We start from the raw sequence: 12,476 nt of genomic DNA on the forward strand, positions 1-12,476 counted from the left end.
ATGACAATCCCCTTTAGTTTAATGGTCCATGCTCCTGATCCAGCGGAAAAGGGGCAAATTTACATATTCTCCCTGAGTCACAGATCCTTCACCACATAAGCTCATTCACACACACGTTCATTGGTGGGGCCCATAACACCAACACTCATACGTCTCACTCACGAGTCTGCACACAGGCGGGATGAGGAATCCACTGGACATGTGGGGGGGTACCTTATTGCCTATAGGGAAAGAAAATGTATTACAGAATATACATATTTACAACAATGCCTATAGGATCCTAACCTTAACATCAAGGCACTCCACCACTTGGTCGATGGACCAATTAGTTGGACTGGTTGATAGTGATTTAGAATCAGCTAAAACACATTAAAGCTTCAGAATCCTTTTAGTAACCTACTTGAAAAAAAACACAAACTCATTTTCTTGTAATCAATATTTAGTTTATCTAGTTTCTTACTTGCAATTATATAATTAGCATTTCGGTCAATCAAGTTTGAATTTTAAGCAATCAACACAAATTGCATGACATTTTATATTTACCTATTCTTGCTATCGGGGTTCTTTTCTAATTCAATTGGCGCTGCATAATCAAAATCCTTTTGAATAATCATTCCAATCGAATGCAGGCCAAGCTCAATAAGTCCGAAAGTTCTTTTCGTTCAGCACGGCACAGTCCTAAAGATATCCAATGGACCAAGCAATCGTGCAAGCAATTTAGGACACCACTCTGGAACGCACTAACACTTCCGGGACGCACGCTGTACGCTGATCACCGTACGCTGAATTAACTCCTCCCTATTCTACTACTCTTTTATAATAACATTTTGGGTAACATGAAACATTTATTGAGCTGGGGAGAAATATGATTAGTCCATCTGGCAAAATTGTTATATGGTCCAGTTTTCTCACTGTCTTGGGTTCTCAGAGAAATTGCTTGGTCACATCCTCAGTTTATGTCATGCTCATGCAACAATGTTGATTCTTCCTTATAGGTAACTATTGTTTTCCCGGGTAATTTTCACTGACTGAAATCTGGCAGTCCTCCATGTTCCTATCCTTGACCAGGAACACTGTGCTCTGACTTGAGGATGCCTGGTGATCTTCGGAGCCATCCGAGTCTGCGCAGAAGACATCGCACTCACAAGACGGTGGCCACTTCCGAACTCCATTTTGAATATCATGGCTTGGTAGGCCAAAATGCCAACTTAAGCAAAACAAACACAAAAGAATAATTAATATGTGGAAATGAAGATTCTAATGTTAAACCCACACTAATACATTTATATATTAGTATTTTCCTAGCTTATAGCGACATTTAAAGCAATAATACTCACCATTCGGCCCTTAAAGAAACGCAAACGTTACTAAAGCAACATAAATCATGCAATATTCTATCACCACACCTTCTATTGTTAATAGGCGTACTACAATTAGTCATTAAAGTTATTCTGCCATGCAAATAGCAATGGGTCCCACATGTAATTTGTGTTTATCAAAATGCAAGTTGTTGATTAGTATATCACAGCACACAGTTAATTCAAATTAGTATATAAATTGATTACGTCATTAGTATTTTCATGCAAAATAGGGAAGGTATACAAATTTTTGCTTTACCTGCTCCATCACTCCTATAAACTGAATGTTGACAGACAGACTGACAGCCCTGGGATTTCCTCAAGAAGTATGGAAATCTTGCACTTTCTTTGTCTCTGTAAACATACTGGGCCCAATTCTCAAAGCTATCTGCTTATGAAAGTTTACTGACCTGCGCAAATGGCTTGTTTTATAACTGCAAATCCACTTTTGTAATATAGAAAATCTCAATTTGCACTAGTGAAGGGATTTACGTACGTTCACTATTTCCACTATAATGGTGTAATGTTACGCATGCGTAAATCCTACCCTAGGGGTCAGAGGGGGTTACATTAAGACAGACTACATTGAATTCGTTCTGTGAACTCTTCTGATTTTCCTCTAGTTTTTACTTCCACTTCTCAGGCTCGCTGGAGCTCTGTGACAACATGAGATGCCCGTGGTATGTTGTGTAGCTGCAGCCTGAGGTGCGGTATTTACAGATTGCCTTAGAGGGTTGGGAAATGCTTCCCCGCCCAGCAACGGAGCCGCGTCCTGGTGACAGTCTCGTGAGCACGCGCGCGCTGAAGGGACGTCGGATCCCATCCTTCCGCTCTTTAACACGGACTCGCGGCAATCAGGTAACTAGATCTTTCTAGCATCTCTTCTCTCTATTTCATAAAAACTGCTTATCCCGGCTAAATGTCTTTTGCTGGACGGATACATTATTTGCTCAAAACACACCTTAGCGAGAGATGGGAGCTAATTTATAAACAAAGAAGTTGTTTAACCATTACCTCGCGCAGAGTTATAGCGCCTGCCTTCAAGTCACAGTACACGTCAGCATCCCGGCTCTCCCGCATGACAGGTAGCGAAAAAACTTTTACTGCACGTAGGACGAACGAGAAGTCTAGGCTCAAGCGGACAGCATCCATGTGACAAGGGGGGGCAGAGAGTGGAAACACAGCTAAGCACAATGAGGTACTGACTTCGTCAAAAAGTACTTTTAGGATTTAAATTGACCGGATACGATTTCCAAGTTGCCTAAAAATAACAATAAGGGTTTTTAGGAAATGTCGGACTGCTGTAACAAATCACACACGACCTGGCAGTGGTGCACCATCATCTCAGCCCGCTGCACGGCCGCTAATGTGCCTGCTACTGTCCTGTTCAGTTTCCATCTTATGGGGCTAGTCACCCGCTTAAATCGGGGACATCTTAAAGATTTTGGGGCCCCAAACCAAACAAAATGTGGGGGCCCCTGCTCAGAAGAACTTTGAATTTGGAATACATTTTGAGCTCATTCGCGCCCTCTGCAACTATGGTGAGATCACTGGTAATCCGCTTCCTTAGACAACCTTCAACTGGGCACAACCCTGCAACCAGCAGTTTATCTCTGGTTGGCCTGCACCAGCACGCGAACAAGCCCGTTGCATGTGGTGCAGTGGCTTGGTGTCTCATCTTTTGAGCATGTGCATACAAAGAGTGCATTTTCCCAGCGCCTGCACTGCGAGGAACAGGGATTTTCAGTCAGTTGTGGCTATGCCGTGATTGCCCTGGCCCAGAAGTGGCTCCAAAATGATGGGGCAGTCAAGAAGGGAGCATATGATGCTGCTCTGCATGAGCATAGGCATGTGGCCTATGCTCGTGGCCTACCCTGCGGCCCTACCTCAGCGCAATCAGTCTCCAACTGGACTGAGCCATAGAAGAAAGACTAGTAGTATGACCAAGCCTTCTATCTACAATGTATGGTGTACTTTCTATCAGCACCATTCAGGTACATGGTGCTCTTGGGTGCTTTTGTTTTGCTGCCCTGCCTCCGCTATGTGGGGCCGGTAAACGGAGTCCAGTGGCACTAGCCAGTGATCGCACCAGTCCGGCAATAGCTCCGCAAGAAGGAAGCCGTTACAGAAGAATTGCACAGTAAGCGTAACATACTGCTAACAGGCAACGGCTTGTGTAGTTGGGCTGGACATATGCACTTCAAAATGTTACATGCTTGCTGAATCTAACCAGAACCTAATATGTACGTATCTTTAACACTCACGATCTATCAGGTAAGGGCTAAAATGGCTGGGCACCCTGGACTGGTAAAAATAAAATTAAAGTAAACAACCTGGATATTTATAAACTCATACAAAGGTGGGAGCTGTGGGCCAGATCCCACTCTTCCCATGCCTTAAAGCGTCTCTGTTTAAAATATGTGCATGATGGGAGCATGATCTCCCTACCACAGCTTTTTAATTACGAAGATGTCCAAGAGCTGCTTTATGCTTCTTATCAAGATAGGGATTGTAAACTTTCCACAATTTAGTAATAATCAATCATTGTACCCTTCCTGCCTCATCTGCCTGCCGCTCCCCTTTTCCTCAGTCTGCCATCTTGCCGCTTTTCTCCATTCCTCCTATTTACACCCAAAGCTCTTCCCCGCCTTTTCTTTCTCCCTTCCCATGTCCTCTTCTTACCCCTTTCAAATTTTTCTCATACACTAAGAGGAGTGAAATAAAGAAAGTAGCATAACACGACTCTCTCCTTTCCCCTTCTTTCATTCTCTTTCCTTCATTCTTGTTTCCAGGTCATTATAATCACTCTCCCCCATACTTATCCAGTTCCATTCTTTCCCTTCGTTACCCTCTCTTGATTTTTTCACCCATTAGCCTCTACTTCGTTTTTTTTACGTTGAGCCATGCTGCTGTATTACATGGCTAAAACATTTACAAAACCTATTGATCCTGCATAGGAGAGACATATTGGGCTATGCAGGATCCATTGACTTTGCCAGTGCTTGTTTTAATTTGTATTTGATTTAACACATTTTGAGCTATGGAGGAATGAGTGTCCAATACATGGTGTCTGCACAAAATGACACTCACATTTTAGCTTATAGTACCAGAAATCCTGAACAATAAATTAAAAAAACAAGAAAAGCCAGAGTGACAAGAAGCCTTCCTGTCATTCAGTGCCTTTTTCTTGGTCATGCCACTAAACTTTGGTGGCCCTTCATCCGTCAGTTTCACAGTTCATCCTGACAAAGAGTATTATCGGAAAACCCCATATCACATGTTCAAGTGAGAAGCTTTGGCTTCCAGCCGCCCCACTTTAAAACGTATGAACCATTTGATCAATCTGCACTAAAATGAGCATTCTGAAAGCTGAACAATCCAAAGGTATTGGAGCACCTTACATGAGCACCAGTTACATTACACAAGGTCTCAATAATTATTTTAGGCACAGGATATTAAGTGATTTGCCCAGAATCACAGAATGTTGAGCCGATGCCGAAAATCGAACATGGCTCCCTAGTTGCAAAGTATGCAGCTTTGGCCGTAATTCCACATTCTCTACCAATCTCTCGGACTGTTTGGCAAAAATGTTACAACGGGTCACAATATTAAAAATGCAAAAATAGTATTCCCTATAGAAGGGAGTGCCAACCGTAACTAGAGGTGTGACTGCAGATAGCTATCGTTGAATGGTAGAGCCCCTATCAGTTACTGAGATTCATTCTCTCGACCCTGACTCCCTGACTCCCAGACTTTGCACTCTGAGACTCAAGTGCCATGCCTGCATATTTCCCTGTTTGCTCAGCTATGTCACATCCTTGCAGTCTCATTAGTCTTTTAAGGATCTATTCCAGGGATGATGTGTCACGGATGGTTGCAAAGCCACGCTGATACATGTCTCGCACCAGCTTACACTCGTACAACAACATAATGAATGCAAGATGTGGAGTCAGAGAATAATTTATTTATTTGCAAAGTTTTATACCGCGCGAACATGACCCTTGCGGGTATCAGAGCGCTGTACACAGAGGCAAAAGCATGAATAAACTCAGAACTTTAGAGGTCAACACACTAATATCACAAGGAGTAAACGATCAAGTTCAGGGACCGGGTAGAGGGTCCCTCTAGTTCAGTTTCACATAGAGTGCAAAAGAATTCCAGTAACATTCAGCAAGACAATCATAAAGTGACTCATCACAACATAGTAAAAGAAAGAAAAAATGACAAATCTGTACTCGGCCCAGCTAGTGTAGTTCTGGAAGGGTCCTATTGTAAAATAACAATTCACCAACCAATCCTAAAATAAATAGATCACGATAAGTTGGGATAAATATCAAATCTGTCAACAAGTCGACTTGAAAAATAGTACACGTGCTGTAGTTATTGTTCACTCATGAAAAGCCATTCGGCCTGTTTCTTGAAAGAAGCAGTAGAAGGATTGGCTCTAATCTCAGTAGGAAGCGCGTTCCAAATTCTAGGAGCAAGGCTGGAGAAAGCACGTTTGTACTTACTTTTCTTTTTGAATTTGGCAGGTTTCAAGAGTAGTGCGGACGTACTTATTAAGTTCCGACCCGAGCCCGAAAGAACAAGCTTGTTCGCCAGATAGGCCGGAGTGTTGTAATGCAAGGCTTTATGTGTCAGGCAAGCTATTTTAAAACAAATCCTCGCTTCAATAGACAGCCAGTTTAAGCTGCAAAAGGTCAGGTGTAATGCAATCGTGTTTTTTGGAGCCAGTGATGAGCCTGGCCAATGTGTTGAGCGTGGCTCTGAGAGGGGCCAAGCTCGCTTTAGGAAGCTTGGCAAGGGTCACAAGACCATATTCAAGTTGTGAGATTGGTGCAGATCGGAGCTTCCGAATCCCCTCTACTTCCACGGACGGAGTGATTTCACAGTCACACGCACACACACACATCACACGCTGGTGGGGCCCATTACACCAACATTCAAACCTAAACCACTTTATCCGTGCCTTGTATAGGGGAAACACTTTCTATATAACTAACCAATCTGCATATACCTTGAGGTCGATGGCATCAACTAGTTGCTATAGATCTGATGGAAAACATTCTGTAAATTCAATAAACATAACAAGAAATAACCACCAGACACAGTAATTCAAACAGAATATAGTTTATCTAAATTAATTCGTACGAAAAGCCAAATAAATGCAAGATCATTTTCTTCATATTTACCTATTCTGGCTAAAAGTCGTTTTCTAAGTCAGAACTGGTCCCCAGCAAAAAGTTAAAGTTTCTAGCCATCATGTAGAGTCACCGTCCTCTCCGTCAGCGTCGGGACCTCTGATCAATGGTTCGGGAAGAAGTGGCACTAGACCTCTCTAGTCTACTAGTATTTATACCAAATTTTACCTTCTAAATGTAACAAACATTTTTCTCAAACATCCGTTTGGCAGGAAAAGATGTCGTCTTGATACATTAGGAAATTTTCACATGTATTGATAACTTCAAATTCTGAATAGAAATATAAGACCATAGCTAATTCGTTACTTTCACGGATGTCTTTTCCGGATAAAATGTATCCTACTTATGAAAACATATAAATTCATTCAGGTCAGTTTACGGAATTTGCAACATTCTTCACTTTCAGGGGCACTTGGCATCGCTCCTGGATTTGTCGTCATATTCATGGCTTTTTGGTTCAAGTTGAGGCCAGGGTCGCAGTCAGCGCGAAGCCTCCTTGCAAATTTTCCATCTACTCAAATACAGGCTGCGGATGGTAGCCATCTTTCAGCAGGCCACAATTGTCAACTTAAGTACAAAGGAAACACAAAACATATTTACTGCACGGAAATGATTATACAGTGTTATTCCCCTGCTAATACCCTTATGTGTATGTATTTATCTAGCCATTTGCAACATCAAAAGCCATTAATGCATATTAATTATAAGCGCAAAACATAATAACATCACATAAGCAACATCTATTCTGTCAATTTGCTCACCAACTTAATTCACTTATTATTTTAGCCATGCAATTGCATTCCCACGTGTAATTCTTCTGTTAATAAGGTTGGTTAGACAAATACGACAAACCTTTAGTAGTTACTAATTAATCAGTAGTATTTTTAATAATGACATACAGATATTTGGGTTTATAATGAAAACCCTGCTCCATCAATCCCCCCTTTGGTGATATCTTATCACCACAAAAATCAAAAACCCAAAAATCAATTTAATTTCCCCTTTTTAAGAAATTCGAAATGTTTTCTTGTTCATTTTTCAAACCCTTTTTTCCATTTCATCTTCTTTCTTAGTTTCTATATACATGCTTTCCCTACTCTTACTATTTCTTGTGGATCTCTTTCTGATTTCTTTTGTCTCTTTTTAACATTTTCACGTGTTATTTTCTTTTTATTTCTTCTGTATCTACAACACAGACACCCTAATCTAAGAATTAATAATGCTACAATTACACACGTTAATGGAAATAATATCTTACCAAATATGGTACTACCTATTTTAGCAATAAAATTCTTAATAGCAATCATCTTATTAGCCATTTTAGTCCAGATACTTTCAGCTTCCAGTGGTACTAATTCCTCATGCAAATCAGTAATATTTTTGATATAGACCTTTAGATCTTTGCTTTCGTCAGGAATGTAAGTGCAACAATGTTGAACCTTCAGCATTCCACAGACTCCACCCTCTTTTGCCAAAAGAATGTCAAGGGCAAGTCGATTTTGCATCGCCATAGCGCGTAACGCAACCATTTCAGTATTTACCAAAAGAAAGCCTCCAGCGGTGCTTGTTGACAAGCGATCCATCACTGTTGACAGCTTCCGAATGCCAAATGCATTCAATGAAATTCCCACTGCTGGTATTAAAGCTCCAAAAATATCTCCTACAATTTCTGTCCATGTTTCTCTTCTATAACGTGTTAATGGATTAGTTCGTTCAGCATTTTCTACTCTATCCATGTGAAAAATCTTTGGAAAGACCAGGCCAACATAACATGTGCCATACCAATGGTCAGGCAACCTGTAATAGGCCTTATTCCCACAAATATAATACACTCCCGGAAAAACTGGATCTTCTCCACCTCTAAATCCCCATCCAGTTGCAATAAAGTATGTATCATGGCACTCACTAGTCCCTATGAAATAATAATCATACTGGGATTTCTTCCTGGTAATGCATAATTTGCCCTTCTGTGATGCATCTAGAGCTAAAGTTGGACTAGCCCCATTTTTCAATTCCTTTTCTTTCTCAATATCCCACATTGTTTCACTCATCTTATGGCCTTCAGCTTTCTTATGCAAGTTCAACCTTCTTCTCTCAACCATGTCTAGGAATGTTTTCTCTTCCTCCTTCAAACTGCAGGTTAAATTGTTTCTAAAAACATAGTCTAATGTTAATTCTCTAGTTTCAATAAAAATCTCACCTAAAATGTTAGCTTCTTTAGCAGGATTCAATTCTTTATTCATAGGCAGTTGCCCAAGAATATTATCTACATTTGACATGTTATAATCTAATATCCCTAATAGATAAAATATACTAATTAACACACTACATGAAATTCTATACGTAGCCGGAAGGTGATGATAAGTCACTCCTTCCGAAACAGAGGCAGGTAATTGCATACAGACGTAGCAATCCCTTACATCCATTGTCTTCACATATTCGTACAATAATTTTGAAAACACATTGCTAGAAAAATCATTAATAGACCTATCCTTATGTACATGTATATTGCTCATTCTAGTTGGAACTATCTTCCGTGAACTCTTCCCTATGTTAGTTAGATTCCCAGTATGTCCTTCTAAAGTGTCTATTGTAACTCTAAAAGAAATTAGTAGAGCTAGCACGCTCCAAAGCAGCATTAATAATCCTGTACAGCAGCAGCACATCTTGCACCAGCTCTTCAAGAAGGTACATCTACTTTGATTATTCTCAGTGTTAGCCATCTTGTTACTTTGACCGTGTCTTTTGACTTAGCCTCTTCTACTCCACTACTGAACTTTTAGGGCAGCAAGTACCCACCAGATTAATACAATCTATTAGTTCTTAGTATATCTCTTCACTTTCTTCTTCAAGTGATTTCTTTGGATTCACTCAATTTGGGTTTTCATCATTCTTTACTGTGTCTTCATCATCATCAAACTGTATCAAGTCCTGAACATCCGTTTCTTCTCCAATGTCGGACAAGATAACTCTCAGGATTCCAACAGCTTCTTCTTCTCCTTCAACCACTTTCAGTAAAGTCTCCTCTGGATTTCCTTGACTATCTGCCTCTTCTCCTTCTCCAGGCAGTGCCACATACGTCCATTCCGGTGACTTATACTTCTGGTTTGGTTTTCTGATTCTTTTAGTTTCTTCAGATTTCTTTGTTTCTTCTCCTTTCGTTTGGTTTTGACTTGACACTTCGTTCACTTGTTCAGCTTTCGAAGAGTTAACTCGTGTCAGTCGGTATCTCAGTCTCTTTATCTTATTGGGCCAAAGATCTCCTTTAGCATTTCTTTTCTGTTTTTCCTCTTTACTGTTTCTTTTTCCAATCCAAGTTCTTTTCCTTAGAACTCGACCTTCAGGTATCTCATTCTCACTTTCATCAGATTCTGTTTCAGTTGCCTCTTGTTCATCAACAATTTTCTCTTGTCCAACAGTCTCTTTTTCCAACGATTGAGATTTCCCTATTTCTGTCCCTCCTCGGGTCTCCGACACGCAATCTTCTTGCTGTCTACTTGTCCCTTCACCTAGCTTGTTGTTGATGTTCCCTACACCTCCTCGGGGTTCTTCCGCAATCTGTCCCTCTCTGTCTTTTTCTGTCCCTTCTTCTTCAAGAATTATCTCAGGTGGAACATCTCCAATTTCCTCATTTGATTCAGGTATTACCTCTGTGGAAATGTTCTTTTCTTTTCTTTCTTTCTTTTTGTGTTCGTCACTGTTAGTTGGGACTTCAGGCACTTCTTCAGAATCTGGACTCGTCTCTGAAGTTGGTAATGTTCCTCTCAGAACTTCTTCTGGCGGGACAAAAGTTTCTCTTGACTCACTTTTCCCCCTTTCAGGATTCTTTTTTCATTTTACTGCCTCACTGTCTGCATCATCACTGGAATCTGATTCTTCAAAATATTCTTTTCCAGTACCATCTCTTGGATTTGGAACTCTCAGAGTGTGACTTGCATGTATCCAATTTTTAACTCCAGCACACTTCACAGCAGTCGTTGTGGTCAGAACAACTTGCCTTGGTCTTCCCCACCTTGGAACTAGGCAGTTTATTCTTCTGTGGACTTTTCTTCTTACCCAGTCCCCTGGGCTCAGATCATGGGCTGGTTTCTTTTCAAGGGTGGTGGCGTCTTCTCCAACCTGGTGAAACACAGAATGGACTGCGTCAGCCAGGCCTTTACAGTAATCCAAAATCATGTCATCAGTTATAGTCATCAGCTTGTTGACTGGCACAAACGCATGTCTCATTGCACGTCCCATGATGATTTCATGTGGACTCAAACCTGTTGTTCTGTCTGGAGTAGACCTAATTGTCATCAGGACTAGAGGCAAGACATCAGGCCATTTCATTCCTGTGGCTAGGCACATTTTGCCAATTCTGTTTTTAATGGTACCATTCATTTGTTCAACCACACCAGAAGCTTCTGGTCGGTAAGCACAATGTAGCTTCTGCTGTACACTCAATGCTTCACAAATTAGACTCATGATTTCATTATAAAAGTGTCCTCCTCTGTCTGATTCAATGGTCACTGGGAACCCGTACCTTGGGATGAATTCTCTTAACAATAGCTTGGCCACTGTTATCCCATCATTTCTTCTGGTTGGAAATGCCTCCACCCACCTGGAGAACAAACAGACTACCACCAGGACATACCTTAGTCTATTGACTTGGGGCATTTCAATGAAGTCTACCTGCATTCTGGTGAAGGGTCCTCCCTCTCTGCCTATTGTACCTAGGCTCACCACTGTTTTCTTTCCAGGATTGAATTGCTGACATATCAGACATCTCTGACAGAGACTTTCTGCTATCAGCCTGAACTTTGGACTACACCAGGTCTGCTTAAAAGCCCTTATCATAGCATCCCTTCCCAGGTGTCCTTGGCCATGATACATCCTTGCCATTGTTGACAGCATGCTATTAGGCATGACTGGTCTTCCATCTCTGTAGACCCACACGTGGTCCTTTTCCCTGGGTGCACAACCTGCTTTCACCCAATCTTTCATTTCCTCATCTCCTGCCTCATCCTGCAGCTGTTTCCTCCCATGTTCCCACCACATTAGTAAACATTAAGGAACAAGAATACATCTCTTTTTCTTTACTCCGGTTGATGGAGTGATTATTCCTCGCACAATACTGTGCTATGTCATTGGCAAATTTATTCCCAAGGGTGACAAAATTATCACCTTGACTATGAGCAGCACATTTTACAACTGCTAGTTCTTTAGGCAGCTGTATCGCCTCAAGCAATTTTCCAACCACTTCAGCATTCTTTATGGGAGTTCCACTTGAGGTCAGGAAACCTCTTTGTAGCCATAGCTGGCCAAAATCATGGACAATTCCAAAGCCATACTGGCTGTCAGTCATTACAGTCACTCTTACATTCCTTCCAATCTTGCAGGCTTTCTTTTGTCAGTGCCACCAATTCTGCCACTTGAGCGGATTTAACTCCTTTCAAGGGTGATGCTTCCACAACTTCTGAAACTTTACACACAGCATATGCAGCACTCAGCACTCCTTCATCAGTTCTCAGACAAGATCCATCCACAAACAACACATGATCACTCTCAGGCAGTGGTAGATCTCTTATGTCTGGTCTTGGTTTTGTACAGTAATCAAGCACATCCAGGCAATCATGATCAACATCATCTCTCACACCCACATTTTCAGCATCTGGCAACAGCGTTGCTGGATTCACATTCACACATCTCTCAAGACTCACATTTGTTGCTCCAAGAATGACTTTCTCATATTTAGTCAGCCGACTATGAGACATGAACTGTGTCCGGCTCTTTGTTAAAAGGATTGCCACATCATGAGGTACGAATACCCGTACAGGATATCCCATTATAATGCCCTCACTTTGTTCCAGACTTCTGCATGTAGCAGCTACTGCTTTCAGACAACCTGGTAAACCCACTGCTACTGGGTCAAGTGTTG

General features: G+C 41.3%; 1 protein-coding gene across 1 annotated transcript in view; it reads left to right on the forward strand.

Moving 5' to 3' along the window:
* The first annotated feature begins 2,130 nt into the window (after positions 1-2,130).
* C4_2H1orf87 (chromosome 4_2 C1orf87 homolog) overlaps positions 2,131-12,476 on the forward strand; it is a 121,927-nt gene continuing 111,581 nt past the window's right edge. The window contains exon 1 of the mRNA XM_085599950.1: positions 2,131-2,216. The gene's annotated coding sequence lies outside the window, so the exon portion shown is untranslated. The remainder of the gene's footprint in view (positions 2,217-12,476) is intronic.

The sequence above is a fragment of the Triturus cristatus genome, chromosome 4_2 (genome assembly GCF_964204655.1).
Source record: "Triturus cristatus chromosome 4_2, aTriCri1.1, whole genome shotgun sequence".
In the NCBI taxonomy this organism is placed as follows: Eukaryota; Metazoa; Chordata; class Amphibia; order Caudata; family Salamandridae; genus Triturus; species Triturus cristatus.